At 35.3% G+C, this 17543-nt stretch overlaps 1 protein-coding gene across 4 annotated transcripts in view; it reads left to right on the top strand.

The window, feature by feature from the left end:
• IP3K2 (Inositol 1,4,5-triphosphate kinase 2) overlaps positions 1-17543 on the top strand; it is a 243161-nt gene that overhangs the window by 194521 nt on the left and 31097 nt on the right. The window lies entirely within an intron of this gene.

Here is a 17543-nt window from a genome sequence, read left to right on the forward strand (position 1 = left end):
GTACCTTGACTTGGCTCACGAGGTGACTGCTATGTGGGATGTTGACTCGACGATCATTGTCCCGATAGTCGTTTCGGCAAACGGTCTAATAGCGAAGAGTCTCGACCAACATCTCAAGAGACTCTCGCTAGATGGCTGGATCAAGGGCCAGATACAGAAGGCGGTACTTCTGGACACGGCACGCATCGTCCGGAGGTTCCTCACTCTGCGGCCCTGACCACCGGTAGCTTGGGCCCTGCCCCGTTACCGGCGGCAAACTAGGTTAGGTTTTTATAATATTTTTATTTTGTATGTACTTTTCTGTATTTTACTTCTTATAACTATTATAAAAACCTAACCCTAAGAATAAAAAATAAATAAAGAGAATAATAATAATAATTTATTCAAAAAACTCATGTTACATCATATTTAACTTAAGAACTAAAACATACTGTAAAAGAAATATTTACAACAAATGCCTGAACTAGGATTCCCTGTGTTTCAGGCAAAATAATTCTAATATATTTAGATATAATTTAATCAACTTCAAAAGGTTATTCCAAATTAAACAATGATAATATTGACAGTTTTCTTAATACTAACCTAATTTGAAAGTATAAGCGACATTATAATTAAATTATTATTCCTTATGCATAAATATAATAAAATTACCTATAATAATAATGCGACATTTTAGTGATATACAACAGAAATTATTTCACTATACATAGTAACTTCTCTGTGTCATCGTACGACATGTTCAGTAGGGCACCTTGGAGTTTTTTCTTACACTTAACATAACTCAACGAATATAAGTCTAGCCTCGCATTCAACCTATTATAAAGAAGCGGACCTAAAAAAACGAAAAATTTTGAAGAAAATGCGCGTTTTGGTGTTCTGTTATTAGGGCAGACAAGATCTTTGCGTCTTTTAGCAGTAGATTCAGTGCTGTAAGGGATTGCGGCGTGCTGTTTTAAGACAATGCTCAAAATAAATAGCTGTCTGACTGTTAGAACTTCACATGATTTATATAGGAGGTTAGTGGGATATTGATAGGGACGGAACGTAGAAACTTTGAGAATCGCTCTCTGGGCTCTTTCTAGGCTTAGTAGTGACGTTTTAGCCAGCCCCTCCCATGAAGAAATGCAGTACGTTAATACATTTTGACACAACGTTATGTTATGTTTTATAAAAGCTTCGATAATATAATATAGTGACTGTCTGATTGTGTGGTTTATGCGTTTTTGTGCAAAATTAATAAAGCAATTTATGAACCACAAACCTCAGTGAAGCCAACTTTGATAAAGCGCTCGCCAAATCCACACCGTATAATCACTATGTGTACCTATCGTTTTTTACACTAAAAAAATCATACTAAGTATTTAACACTATTTACAGGGTTTATAATACAGTTTAATTTTTATTCACACTAGACGAGCTTCTTATTATTTTAATACACAACATACGAAGTCCGCTGAATTTCCCGCGAATGAACCAAGCTGACAGCTATTTATTTTTTCTGCCGCGGCGCATGGCAAGAGTCTAAAGCGCTATTCAGCCTCCGACAGGGCGACACCCAAAGAGGACGGGAATTTAAAATTGTTCTTTATTCAAAATACTTGCATCTAGTGCTTACATTTTGGTGATATGTTTTTATTAACTTGTAATGTAATGTAACTGGTTATGTTTGTACTGGTGGAATTAACAATTCAACTTAAATTTGAAGTGGATGTCTTCAACAAATTGAGCTGAAATTTTGCATGCATGTATAAATCCGATTACAATACAATATTATTATGACGTGACTGATCTAATGATGAAGTTAGATGTTGGCCATAGGAACTCTGTAATAAAACGACACGACCGCATCGATTTTGATCTCATTTGATTCGTTACCTACTTTGGTAACCAGGGGCTAAAGTACCGCCAGCAAAAAAGCTTGTATTACAATTTTTTACAAAATATTATTACTGAACTAGGTATTTGTTTTTAAAACATTGTACGGAGGTGCGGAACCCTTCATGCGCGAGTCGCTCGCACTCGCACTTGACCGATTTTTTATTTTATTTCGATTGTACATTCACTAATTTGTTTTTATGTGTGTTATTTAATAAAACCATTTCCCATTTTTATTTTTCTGCACTTCTCCTTCCTTATCCTGCCACACTATTTCACCCAAATCTAGGATCGGTTTGACTTGAAATCTGCTACGAATAATATTATGTTTGAATGACAACACAATTAAGATCAACCAAAAGTACAATCAACAAAAAAGCTTGTATTGAAAAATATTTTTCAACAAAACATGTTTAAAGTATAAACACACACGCATTGACTAAAAATAAAATAATCTATGTAATTTTCCAAACACCATGGTACTCGTAATGAATGATTCAAGTAGGAAGAACAACAATTAGCATTTTAGTAGTATCGTTCATCAAAGATTTTAGTCTTATTTTAGTGAGCCGTCGGTCGATGACATCTGATCGGACAATACTTTGCCGAGCGTGGGTTTGCTGGGGATAATGAGTTTGTTTGTGGAACGAAATTTTCTTTGTTGACTTTCATATATTTTTATGTGCGTGAAGAGCGAGTGGTAAAGAGGCTGGGTAGGAGCGATTATTAGAGTTGATACTGGTACAAAAAGATGTCGCATTTAATTTAAATATTACATTAAATTTCAGTTACTCTTATGATGTACAGTCACTTGCATTAATATCTGTCACAGCGGAGCGCGCAAAAATATCTGACACCTCCTACCAGCCGTAGAAATAGAGTCGTATTACATATTTATGCACGCTTTGGTGTGTCAGATATTGGTGCTGGTGACTGTACGAGTATTTATTAATTACTAGCGTTTGCCCGCGGCTTTGCACGCGTCAATCATTAGATACAGCAGTTGAATTGAAATACCGGGATTTTATTAAATTCTCGTGGGAATTCCCTAAAATTACATCGTGGGTTTCATTGACGTTATATTAAAACAACCATGCCAAATTTCATGACTCTAAGCCCAGCGGTTGTTATTTCAAGATTTTATCCCTATTCCGTGGGAATATCGGGATAAAAAGCCATCCAGGTTATAAACTAACTTTTTGCCAAATTTCATCCAAATCCGTCCAGCCGTTTTAGCGTGAAGAAGTAACAAACATACTCACTCACAAACTCACTCACTCAATCACTAACTCACTCACAAACTTTCACATTTATAATATTAGTAGGATGGTAGAGACATTTTTCGATAATTCCTGTGACTAAATGACGAAAATTTTAAGTCTGGTGATAAAGGCTGATTTCTTTAAAAAATAGTGAAAATAAATCGCAATTTAAAATTTTCTATTAAACGTAATATAAAAAATATAAGGATTTACTCGTAAAGATTTATGTTGTTGTTTTGAAAGTTTTGGAAATGAGATTTTTTGTGATTCTGAAGTGTTTAAAAATTCTGACATTGTGATTCTACCTCTGACAATAAGAAAACTGTCGTCAAATCAGTAACGAATTTTTAAAATCAATCTATAAAGGCTTCTATGTGTCACAAGGACAATTGTAAAACTATATGTAGGTTTGCTCTACCATAATAAAATGTAATAATAATAATACATACATAATCAATGTCAAATAATATTTCTATGAAACTATGCCGTTTCGCGATTGGCCGGTTTTTCAGATAAAGTATCAATAGGTACGCCCCTTTTAAATGTGAAATTAATTTCGTTATCTCTGTCCCTCATTAAAAACGATGTGCGTCACTAAACTAAAGGTCCAGCTAAGGCTACTACAACCGGCGCGGCAGCGAGCGTTTACTCTATTCATTACGCAGCCGAAACACTCGTCGTGCAGTGGTTACTTGCCAGGACAAGCAATGGACACTTAAACGCTCGCCATGCCGCTCATAGTCGTGGCAGAGCCTTAAAACGTGCCGCAACCCATAGCCCAGTTAACTAATTGCCACCAGTTATGACGCCAGTTAATTACATAACTGCGTCTGCGCAGGTCATTGATAACAGTGATAAGGATAACCCGGCGTCTGGGGCGTATCGTCTGACCGTTTGGACCTCGCCCTCCGAGTGCGACAACGTCCTTACTCACTTGTAAACAATTTGTGATGAGACTTTGTCATAGTAAATGACTCTCAATGTCTGTACGATTGTAACTTACATTTTGTAAGTGGTTTTGCTTAAAATAGCTGTAGTTTTTTTTAAGCGAACAGTACTTGTTTTTGAATTTACACAGAAAGATCTAGGAACAAATCGCAAGTGTTTATTGAGTACCGTCAAATATGGCAACTTAACCATTTGTAAGAAAATTGCCCGTAAGACTCTTAAGCGATAATTTTACTACTCATGTTGAAAATGGTGAGGTCCTCCAGTGGCGACCAAGACCCGGAAGATGTAGCATTGGCAGACCTCTCACCAGATAGACTGACGCATCGTGAGAGTTGAGGGCAACCGGTGGATGCAAGTGGCGAGTTGTATGAAACTTGAAATTTTATGAAATATTGTTTCATATCATTAAAACCAACATGTGGTTACTTTTTATGTTTGTATACAATAAATACACTGTAAAACCTACATTGGGTCAAAACCGCTAGTTCTTAGTGAGATATTTAATTGCTTTACACACAGATTATAAATGTGTGCGTTGGTGAACAATAAATGTATCCTGTTTATTTTAATTGGTGGGCAGCGATTGGGAAACCCCGCAATGTCTTTTCGTCAGAAAATTTCTTGATGCCTTAAGACGAAAGTCTTTAACCAATGTGTGTTGCCAGTGATGATATAGGGATCCGAGACCTAGTGCTTCACTATAGGCCTTATAAATAGGCTATGGAGAGCTATGGAGAGAGCTATGCTTGGGGTTTCTTTCTATTCTACGGGATCGAATCAGAAATGAGGAGATACGTAGAAGAACAAGGATCACCGACATAGCCAAGCGAATTAGCTCGTTGAAGTGGCAATGGACAGGCCATATAGCACGGAGAACGCCGTTGGGGCTGAAAAGTTCTCGTATGGAGACCGCGAATCGTCAAGCGCAGCGTAGGACGTCCACCAACGAGATGAACAGATGACCTGGTTAAAGCCGCGGGTTCACGGTGGATGCAAGCCGCTGCCATGCCAACCGAAGCGACTGGAGGTCTATGGGGGAGGCCTATGTCCAACAGTGGACGTCCTACGACTGAGATGATGATGATGATTTTAATTGTTGTTTTTTACCTACTGGTCCAGACTGCAATGTGGCTAAGCCTGAGTTGATGTTTAAATCGCTTAAAGTCTATTGTCTATGTTTGTATGCACTTTTGTAAAGGCTTCTATACATACAGATCATCGAGCTCGTATAACAATACGAGTAGCTGTTATATTACTTTTATCTGATGAAGGACACCAACGAGATGGACATATGACCTTGACCAGCAGTGGTGTAGCGGTATAGCACGCGGTACGGAATACCGAGGACCTGGGTTCGATTCCCAGTGCTGGTCTTATTTTTCTGGTTTTTATGTGCATCTATATGTCAGTTTGTATTTTCAATTTACGTTTTACGGGATGACCGTAAAAGTAAAAATTTGGAATTTAAATAAAAAATACAAAAAGATTTCAAAAAACCAATCTTAACTTCATGTTTATATTTTAATACAGGTAAATACCCTGGCTAGTTTTTGATGTGTGCAATTTGTATTTTGGTTTAAATATTGTTCTATCATTCAGTCGTATGTCGCTTACTGTAAACAATATACACGTTTTATATACCCTGCCACTCTCTTTTCCTTTAATTCATGTCTCATGTAATTAACTAAACGCTCTTATTTACTCAAAGGTTGACAGGTGGAGATCTGTTTTAAAGGAATCAGTTCATCTCATCTCACATTTATATCAACGTTAGTCGACTGTTTCTTCCTTCAGTTGTGTACAGTAAAAAGGTTAACATAACTACATACATACACATGCTTGATATTATATAGGCTTGACTTCGTTATAATCAACGTTGACATAATTTAGCTGAGGAATATTACTACCGAGGACAAAAACAGCTACTGGTTAATACTGGACTTCACATTTAATTATTGAAGCTGATAAGATAGTGGTTGGAAAAATCCCACGAAAAGCACGCTTGTCAAATTCCGGGCAAGTTCTAAAAACTTATTACAGGCACTGAATGTCTCATTTCCCTTATATTTATTAAATCACATTTCGATAAAATATATACTATTTGACATTTTAATTTTACTATTAGATTGTGTCTTGCTTTTTGTAGTCATTTAGCTACCTTGCAAATTTTCTCCTTGTACTTATTTTGTGTATTGAATTACGTATTATTTAGTACTAAAACAAGAATCATTGTATTGTACTGTATTGTGAATATACTCAAGAACGTTAGATGCTTAATATTTTAAACTTGTAGTCAGTATATGTTTTTTGTTGTTTTGGCGTGTGCAAACAAAAAACAATAACAAACACGGGCTAGATAATAGAAAATTAACGTGATTATTACTAAATGATTTGCATACGCACTTTGCAAAGGTGTTCAAATAAATTTAAAAATATAGAGAACATTTTATTCTGACAACTTTTGTCCTTAAACTTAGCTAATGCACTACCTATTCGGGCAATCGCATATGATCGAATTCGCACGCTACAATGTAAAACATAGCATCAATTTAATAAAAAAACTTTTATGTTCAAAAGATAAAAACTAAATGACTCCTAATCGCACGGAGCCTATTTATATTTCACTTTAAGTTTATGCTACAATTAATTACTTTTATCTCTAAACCGGCATCTTAAATAGAGTTTCATACCAAAATAGATTTAGTGATACTAAAGAGTTGCGTCATTTTGGGCTGGTAACTGGATTTTGATTAGGTACTGATATGATAAAAAAGAAGGCATCTAGAGCGGGTTTTTGAGTGGCCCAAAAAGTTGGAAGACGTTATTTTGTCGTGAAAAAACACTACATTAAGCTGTTATTTATAGCGTAATTTAGTAATAACACGTCTTCATAGATTTTTTTAAAATGGGATTTTCATTTCAAGTCTATCCTTTAATTTTTTTTGCAGAATTTGTCCTTATTTTTTCGTTACTTTTGTGACTTTTTTCATACAGTGTATATGAGTCTGGGTTTATAGGGTGGATAAGAAGAGCGCAAAACTACCTAATAAAAGAAAAATAGCAATGAAAATTAACCCCAATGTTAAAGCAGAGTTTAGACTTGCAAGAAAAATCGTGGAAGTTGCATTACATTGCGGCGCTCGATTGACCACCACAAACTCGTTGGCATTACCTACGGCCTCGCAATATAATGCAACTTGCACGATTTTTCTTGCAAGTCTAAACTTGGCTTTAGATTTGATTATAATGCTATGAAAAAATAATAATTTTGTGCTTACTTTTAAGTTTGTTTTAATTTCAATTTTTCGTGTTTTGCCAATTTTCATCGCCAATAAGTCACAAACAAAGCTGGAAACTGAACGAAATTTAGTTCATTATAAGTATGAGTTCTGTTAGATCTTCGGTCTGTTTTCAAAACAAACTTGGGTTTACTCCCAAATTAGTCCATTTTGCATTTGTTAGTACAGTACTTTTCTTTATCAGCTCGAAACTAAACGATTCATTTGGTTAGCGATCTAATTTTAGCAATGCTTGAGTCATGGTACGAAAAGAACAATCGGTTCGTTGAGTTTTACTATTTTACATATGTTCATTATGTCTTGGAAATTTGGCGCAGATTTACTTAAATTAAATTAATTAAAATAATTTACTTCAAAAAGAATTCCATAGGTCAATCAATCAATTAAAATGTTCGAAAATCAATCAAACTCATGGCAGGCGGGCCACTCATAGAATCACTCACGGGCCGCAGGTTGAGCTAAAGAGATCATAATATGAGATATTATGAGATATGTAAAGCTAGAAGTTCTGGGTTCGAATCCTACTCAAAGTTGAATTATGAATATTTGCACTCAAGTTAGCATGCTCATTTTATGATTGGTTTTTGGAATCTTTTTGTATTTTTTATTTCAATTCCAAATTTTTGTTACTTTTACGGTCATGCCGTAAAATCCATATCGAAAATACAAACCGAAACATAAAAGCACAGAAAAACTAGAAAAAGAGACCAGCGCTGGGAATCGAACCCAGGTCCTCAGCATACCGTGCTGCGTGCTATACTCCTACACCACCACTGGACAGGAGTACAGACACAAATTTCTCCTATGCACCACATATCTCAGTATACACATAGGTATGTTTATATTTTAGTATACACATAGGTATGTTTATTGGCTGTATAGCATCCACAAGCTTTGCGAAGTTTAGGGCTACGTCATTTGGTATAAATTGTACCATGACATTCATTTATTATTTTATTTATTTATGAGAACAATTTGTCGATACGCACGGTTAGAGTGCTAAAAGTTATGCGTACCTGCTCAATCGAGACGTCAACAAAAAAAAAACGCGCGAGAACTTTTGGTGGTAAAACGTAACACAGAAGCAACAGTTAAATATAATAATCAATGAAACCGATGTAAATTTTTATAAGTTATAGTTTCTATCAAGTGTTATTCGAAAATAATTTTCTTGCTTGCGAGAAACAGTACATTCGCCTTTTATAGGCACATCTTTAGGGTTTGAATAAAAATAATGACCGTAGAATTGTAAAATTGGGAAAAATATATATAATTTTAATGTTACCCTTTGGAATTTGGAAAAACATGAGTGACGGCGTTCATTATGACAGCTGTCAGTTTACGTTAAAACATAAGTCACTGGTGTCACGTTATTTCAAATTTAACACAAATTACGTCAGTAATTTGTAATTCACTAACTAATTTATAAAAACAAAATTAACAAACAAATGACGCACGGTAAAATATTGAAAAATAATATTGATATTTTAACCGTTAAAGTAATTATTTAAACAAAAGGCACAATTTAGAATATACGTCGTCCTACTCATAAAAAAGATACAGGTTACTTGTAATCAAATTATGTCTTGCCTATGTCTGTTAAATACAAATGTCAAACAAGTAACAAATGGCCGTTGGGGCTGAAAAGTTCACGAATCAAGACCTCGGATCGGCAAGCGCAGCGTTAGACGTCCGCCATTAAGATCCCAATCGAAGCAACTGAAGGTTTATAAGGAAGGCCTATACCCAACAGTGGACACCCTACGGCTGACTATGATGATAGTGATACACACTAAAAGCCCGCCTCGGCATGAGAATTCAAAATTGGTTCTTAAAATATGCGTTTCCAATGCGCGCTTTTTCATATGCCAAATGTGTACACATTATATTATGTACATAATTTGTATTTTATATATATAGTTGTACTTATGTATACCTACATATAGGAGGACTTAGGTATGTCTTTCTTTACAGTAATAGGCGTTTTACGTCTAACGCCGTGAGATGCTATTTCCCGAATAATTTAATGTCTTTCGAGATCTCAACACTCAGGATCGATAGCGCCGGCATTCAATATGTACTTCGTATAGTTCAAAGGCACGAGCACTCTTTTATACATTCTGCGGTAAATTGATTGTTTTAGCTTATCTCATTATGCTTGCTTTAGGTAAATAAGTGCACCGTGCGTTATCACACTGGAGTTAATCCTGCAATTAAACAGAACCACGACCCGATCACGTTTATCGTTCAAAACCAACCTCTTTAAATACTATACGGTAAACATAATTACTTTTAAATGAAAATTCTAAAATTCTAAATTCTAAATGGGGACCTTATATATCCTGAATTAACGAAGCCTTTTATTCCGACAATTTTTTTAGCAAATTACATGGATGAAATTAAGGCAGAAGTATACGGCATCATTATCATTATCACCATCACCATATTAGCTATAAGGTGTCACATAGGCCTCCCTCGTAGACCTCCATTTGCTTTAGTTGGAAGCGGCCTGTATCTATCCGCCTTAATGTAGTCTCTAGGACGAGTGACGGGTTAACCCGCGGGTGTAACCTGGTCATCCGTCCATCTCTGTGGTGGATGTCCTACTCTGCTCTTGCCGATCCGCGGTCTCCATTCCACAACTGTTCCGCCCCAACGGCCATCTATTCTCCGTGCTATATGGCCTGCCCATTGCCACTTCAACGAGCTAATTCGCTTGGCTATGTCGGGGACCCGCGTTCTTCTAAGTATCTCTTTTTTCTGATTCAATCCCGTAGATTCACCCTGATCATAGCTCAACGAAACTTAATAGTACCTAAATATACTAGTTAGCTACACGAAGAACAACTCAATCAGCAAGTTTAGGTATATTTTATACCTTAGGCTGCTATTTACTCATAAACTACTAATAATTCTCAAGCAAACTTAGCCGTTATAGTTTTCCTTGAAAGTTTGATATACTTACTACCATCCTGAATTTTTTCAAATTTTTCCACCCACCGGTATAGATTTTAGAGGGGGGGACGCTCGATTTTAATGAAAATTTGCACTTTAAAGTTGAATATTTCGCAAACAAATCACTGAAACGTCTTAGCAAACACCTAATGGTTGTAAAAGACCTATCGAACGATACCCCACACTATAGGGTTGGATGAGAAAAAAAAATCACCCCCACTTTTCGTCTATGGGAGGTACACTAAAAAGATTTTTTTTTTGAATTTTTTATTGTACCATTTTGTCGGCATAGTTTACATATATATCATTGATAGTCCCTGAGCAAAGCCGCGGACGGACGGACAGACAGACAGACAGACAGATAGACAGACATGGCAAAACTATAAGGGTTCCGTTTTTGCCATTTTGGCTCCGGAACCCTAAAAGAATGTTAAGTTGTTTACAACTGACAGGTTGGTGACCCCTTGATTTTAGATGACAAGACTTCTTGTTAGTTTAGTGGATTTCCGTTGAATTTTAGTAAGTTAAACGGCACTCACTAGACCAGCTTAATGTCCTCTGAAATGGAGGACCGGGAGGACGCCACGAAAACACCGAATCTGTGCAGTTCCAAGTCTTTTGTCAAGCCAATTAATTAATCTTTAACAACTTGTTTGCAGAAGTTGTAGATCACAATACTGAGTTTTGTAATATACTGTGTCATACTATTTATTATGTTTTCTGTGGTCATAGATAAATTTAGCACGAGTAAGGAACAGAAGAATTCTTCTTCACTGGTATGATTTTACATTTTATGATTATTAGGCCATAGATTTTCGGAAGTCCTAGAAAATGGTAATTAGGGAATAAAGCGATTAAATAATTAAATCTTGTCGGATTGACGTTGATTAACTGAGACAAATTGCTGTGAAATAAAATTTAAAAGTCAAAACATCTGCCGAAGAACCGGAAGCCGAGGTATGCGGGTGAAATCAATACTGACCTTCTTTGGGGTCGGTTAAAAACGGCGCCAAATTAATAAAATGGTGACATTACGCGCTTAATGTAGGGTTTGCAGCGTCAATAGTATTCTCAAGCTTTAAATACAGGTCGTAAGATTTGTAACTGTATTTGCTTCTTTTTGTTTTACACCTACATTAAGGACCATTAATTAATCAAGAAATAATTTGAGGAATTATAAATGTGAAAATTTGTGTCAGTGTGTGTGTTTGTTAAATACGTTGTATCATGTTTATGTTACGTTAATTTGGCTGGACGAATTCGGATTCAATGTGGTATGTTGATCTCAGTAATAACATACTACTACTATTTTTTATCCCGATATTGAAATATAAATTAAAAAATAATTATGAAGATTCAATTCAACATCCAGATCGAATGGTACCTACACAACAAGGCCAGTATAATATAAATCACAGTGATATTAATTCATAAGTAAACAATTTAAAAACAGCACAACACGTTTTTGAAGTCGGTTGACATTTAAAACCGATACGTCAAACTATATCGCCGATATTAATGAGTGCCTTGAATCGGTGACAGCTGTTGAAAAGGTTGCCATTAACAATTGTTTAAAGCAATTTGTAGGTGAATTGATTTGACCTGAAGCTTATTTGTTGGTTCAAAATAGAAGCGATAAGCGGAAACAACCAAAAGCTCTCCAGATTTTTAGTGTGTCATTTGACTGCCAGCACTTTGGAATAATTAAGGAGTAAACTCAAATTACAACTGGTAAATATGTCAATTGAAATCTCAAAGATTATAGGGTCTATTTTTTGTCTTATTTATTTTCGTACATAGTGCATCTATCTCCCAAACTCTTTAAAAAATTTAACAATGCGACGTAGTGATATTTAGTGCCTTGAATTTTCTTAGATTCTATTAGTAAAATAGTTAACTCTAAACACTAAACAAATCAATATACTGTATTAAAACCCAACATAGCCTTAATTATCTAAAAAAGTTCTTAAGGTGTTCTAGATACTAAACTGGCTGATTATGGCTATGTAATATGTAATATCGTCGACATGATTGGCACGTGGTAAAGGGATTGCTGCTTTATACGACATAAATTTCTTCATTTCATTTCACCAAAATCCCGAACTAAGTCGTAAAAAATTTTGATGTGTACAGTCACCTACATTAATATCTGCCACAGAGGAGCGTGCAAAAATACTCATCCTACCGGCCCTAGAAATAGAATCTTATTAGATATTTATGCACGCTTTATTGTATCAGATATTGGTGCTGGTGACTACACAATATTTAATAACTAAATTAACGTAGTACTTTGATGTTTATGGTCAAAGTATAGCATTTAAAATTACCTTGAAATTTTAACACATAATGGTTGAATTAAATAATGAAAAATTACAAAATTTCCAATATTTACTGAATTTCATTCCGCTCTATCATTGTCGCTTGTAACTTGCCCCCCTTCTGAAATATAAAGCAGTTGCAGTAATCACATAATTCTTTTGATAATTACGTATATTTTACAACAAAGTATCGTTTTTTTTCATTGTAACGAATTGGCTGTATCCGTTTATTACACTCGGCTTGACATTTCCACTTCTCAGGGTACCAACGCTCAAAAGGAAACTCCCAAACATCAATCTTAAGAGTTTATTTGTTTTAAGCTGCCGGTTTTCGTTCCATTTCAATAAAGTCCGGGCAAATAATATTTTTTTACGTATCGTGTAATGTTTGTGAGAATATTGATTCTTAAATGCCATGCAGGCAATCGGTGAATCGGCTGAGAGGAGGCCTGTGCCCAGCAGTGGGCGCCAGCAGCATATGCTGACGCCAACGCCTATTGTCACAATTATAAACTTTTATTTTGTATGAAACCTTATTTAATGTGTTTTGTGGCAATAAATGTTTTTTGCTTTCTTTCTTTCTTTCTTCTTTCAAGTTGTAATTGTGGCGTTCTAAAGAGGGAGCGTTTGTTCGACAGAGAATTTCTTTTGAATGATGACGATTATGAAATACCTCTAAACTTCAATGCTTGTATTGTCGTTGGAAGTGTTTATTCTGTCCTAACATTATTGGTGGAGAGTGGGTCGCACATCATAATCATAATAATAATTATTATCCAATGAAAATTACGCCAATTCATTTGGGTTAAATTGACAGTCATTTTTTACTAGCTTCAACCCCCGGCTTCGCTCATGATAAACATTATATCTGGTAGTTAAAATGAAATTTAAATTTTACTTAATTCTCCGGTATAGCAGCGTGTATCTATTAGTCTGTCCTGTAAAATATCCCGAAAAAGTGTCTAATATCGATTTAAAATAAAAAATATAGTATTGCTGTTTAGGTACTTCTAGGAACTTATATAATAATAGATGTACCTTTTCGCTGTATTTTTTACTACATTGTTTACAATATGTAATTGTACCGAATAAATAATAAATTTTCGGACCAAAGGTTGTTAATCAATCAAAGGTTTTCGGCTCATTAGACATTAACAAATTTTTATTTATTTATTTTTATTTAATTACAACCATGGTATTATAATCTGATGTTACAAATAGTTTTGATTAATAATCTAAATGATGAATGAATCTTCAAATCTAAACTTTGTGATTCACGTGTCATTCTACGTACAAAGTTTTTTGTCAGCGAACATCATTAACCTTTCATTCCCATGTGTAACGTGTATCAGTGACGTGACAACATCGTCATGCTGACTAATGATTAGAACTTTGACAGCAAAGTGGTGACTTTGATGTTCCGTTTCTCATACTAAACATCGCGCAAAATGTATTAACATTTGTAGCCGGCTAGCCGGTTAGAGAAATAAAAAGTCGTGAGTATAAAAGAAAAATACAATACCACCTACAATAGAAAATCAATAATTTTGAATTTGTTCTTCTGTAAGTGGCCTGTTGCGCACCGTGGAGGTTTGCCATTAAAAAAATGTGTTTATTTAAAAATATACAGTGGTTGACACGAATTGACGGCCGGTGACGACCGGATGGCTAAGTGGTTAGAGCACCTGACTACGAAGCTTGAGGTCCTGGGTTCGAATCCCGGCCGGGGCAGATATTTGTGTGAATAACACGAATGTTTGTTCTCGGGTCTTGGATGTTTAATATGTATTTAAGTATGTATTTATCTATATAAGTATGTTTATCCGTTGCCTAGTATCCATAGTACAAGCTTTGCTTAGTTTGGGACTAGGTCAATTGGTGTCAAGTGTCCCATGATATTTATTTATTTATTTATTTAATTACCAGGGGTCCCCGTAGTAGGCTTCGCTTGTAACGCGGGGAACCAGTTAAAATTATATTAGATAATTAATTCTGGTTATAACTGGCTTAACTAGGATACAAAACCTTAGTTTAGCTATATAACTTACTTAAAACAAAGGAATCACAATATGGAAGTCAGATCACATAAATATACTTAGGTTACAAAGTGCTTATAAGAGATCGTATCCCACTAATATTATAAATGCTTTAAATCTTAATGGTAAAGTTTGTAAGTCTGTTTGTTTGTAAACTCTTCAGCTGAACCGATTTACATAAAATTCCGTATACCTACAGATAGTATGAGTCTCGGGGAAGGACATAGAGTAGTTTTTATTCCAGAAAATTTCATAGCTCCCGTGGGATAAACGAATTCTACGCGGGTGGAGTCGTGGGCAACAGTTAGTGTTACATATTGTGGTGCTTGATTAACTAATAATATTTCGTTAGCACAGAGCTCATGCAATGAAATGCAAGATGCATTTTTTTTTTAAATATTAACTTAAAAAAATACAAACATTGGAACATAGAACCTCCTCCTTTTTTGAAGTCGGTTAAAATTATTAGGTAACTATGGGATAGGTACTTGACTTTTTAAAAATGAGAAACCGCCATTTGTTTTGTATTCATTTAACCACAAATCATCAAACGTTAGTAAATAATTATACTTAAATTTTGAAATGACTTACTGGACTTCTATTGGTTTCTACTCAGAAATCAATCAATTAAGTACCTACCAGTATATTTTTGACCAAATATATTACCTTACAAGGATTTTGTTAATATTCGAATATGGGAATTACACGCACGTAGGCGTTACACTCATATCCGCAGCATTCCAAGCCCGCCATTCAGGCCACGTTAGTTCAACAAGCCAACAAATCTACCTCCAGGCGATTATAAAAATACCTGTATCCACCTCTGGCTCGGAAGGCCCCATTTATTGCTAAGTGCTGTTTTAAATGGCGGCGAGCCGATCAAGGGGGTATTTAGCTGTGGTTTCACGTAGGCCGCCTATATGGCCGCTGCCGCGGTGGTCTCAGAGTAGGTACCTATGATACACGTGTTGGTTTTGACGGTAGTTAAAGTTCAGCGACACAAATTTAAAAAAATATTCAATACGATTCGATAAAAGTATCATATATGTGCTTGTTGCAAACGCAACTGTTTTTATTTCGTCATTTATGTTTTAAATTTATACATAAAATTACTTAAGCTGCAAAGTAAAATCAAAACGCACTACAGAGGTCATGACGTTAAAATATTGACCAATCACAGATTCGCATGTACTATAAAAAAAGCTATGTAACCGTCAAAAGACACACATTTATTAAGCACTTTCCTATGTACACCAGCTACCTCCGAAATTATACTACAGTCGAATCTTTATCGAAGTTTTATTCAAGCATCGCTAGAAAAACCTCTACTTCAGCAGCCAGGGTTTCGGTAGCTACAGTGCTCATCCATGTTATAAACTATCATCGTGCAAAATTTTATTTAAATTCGTCAAACCATTTTTGAGTGATTGAGTAACAAACATTCAAACATCTTTAAAAACTTTGTCAATTATAGTATAAGTAGTATTATATTTAATTTATAACATTAATAGGATTGCTATGCTAAACATGTACCTACATAATAGGTACAACGGTCTACTAACGCAAAATCATTTTGTCAATGTGGTGATAACCTCATATTCTAATGGTTTCAGAAGACAGATTACTGATTCATCACATTTTTACGAGAGTCCAAAAAACAAAACGTAAACGGCAGTCTGTTGACGTCAAAAGCAATGGCGAAAATAATTATAAGCTCATTAAAGTTATAGGGGGTATCGTCGTAGATAACCACTGGATAACCTATGATTGAGGTAATTATTGTTGTACTTAAGACTGGAAGATAATATTGGCTATAGGCGTGACTATTTGACAATCCAACAAATATAATCAACACCCACAGTAGAAAGTTTATTTTGTTGTTGTTTCACAATATATACAATGCAATGCGTTTATTACTTTGGTTACCGAACTACGACAATTTAAAACCGTTAGAGTCTCCAGCCTCGCAATTGTTAAAAACATCGATAGCATCGATAAAGCTCAATTTTGAAAATTTTAATTTATCACACTGAATCAGCAAAATAAATAGTATCCCATCAAAAGCTCTAGTGGCCTTTAGTACTTGCTTATTCAGTAAAAAATGTACATTAATGTGTCTAAACTAAATAACTCCACGCAGGTGTTAAGCTATTTATTTTGTTGAACTGCATCTACTACAACCTAGAACCATGAGAAACTCGAAGCATTTAGCTATCTTGCTTAATCAGTGTGGCCATCTGTCCTGATCCTGACAGGACAGTCTCGATGTCGACGATGTTCAGTTGTCCCTCGTTCTGACGAACTATATTCGTATTCTCATATTCATTTATTCATTGCAACCATGCATTTAAAGACATTCTTAGTTTTGGCCATTTTGTCGCGATTTTTGGCCCATATTACCTGCTTAACCCTATACCTGCTATACCTGCTTTAATATTGATTTACAATACAGTCCAATAATGATTTCCTTAAATACAAGTACACATTAAAAGGGATAGATGGCTACAAACAAAGCTGGACCTGTATAAGTAGCTGAATCAAGTATTCTTCATGACTGTCTTATATCAGATATTGTTATTCTGTAGCTTTAGCGCAATCTGGATTGCAACATGATTATAGCTCAGAATTAATTAACCCAGCCAATATTAATAAAAAAAGGAAAAAAAAATCAAACCGAATCGCCGAAAGAAACTCACTTTCCTTATTTTTTTTCCAAAAATATGGCAACCCTGGGCCTTACCGTAATCGATAGTGTCGTAAACACTCGTTTAAGTTGGTTTTTATTAGGAGATCTTGTACGTACAGTCACCAGCATCTGACACCTTATCTGACACAACATAGCGTGCA

This window comes from Choristoneura fumiferana, chromosome 7 (assembly GCF_025370935.1).
Source record: "Choristoneura fumiferana chromosome 7, NRCan_CFum_1, whole genome shotgun sequence".
Taxonomy (NCBI): domain Eukaryota; kingdom Metazoa; phylum Arthropoda; class Insecta; order Lepidoptera; family Tortricidae; genus Choristoneura; species Choristoneura fumiferana.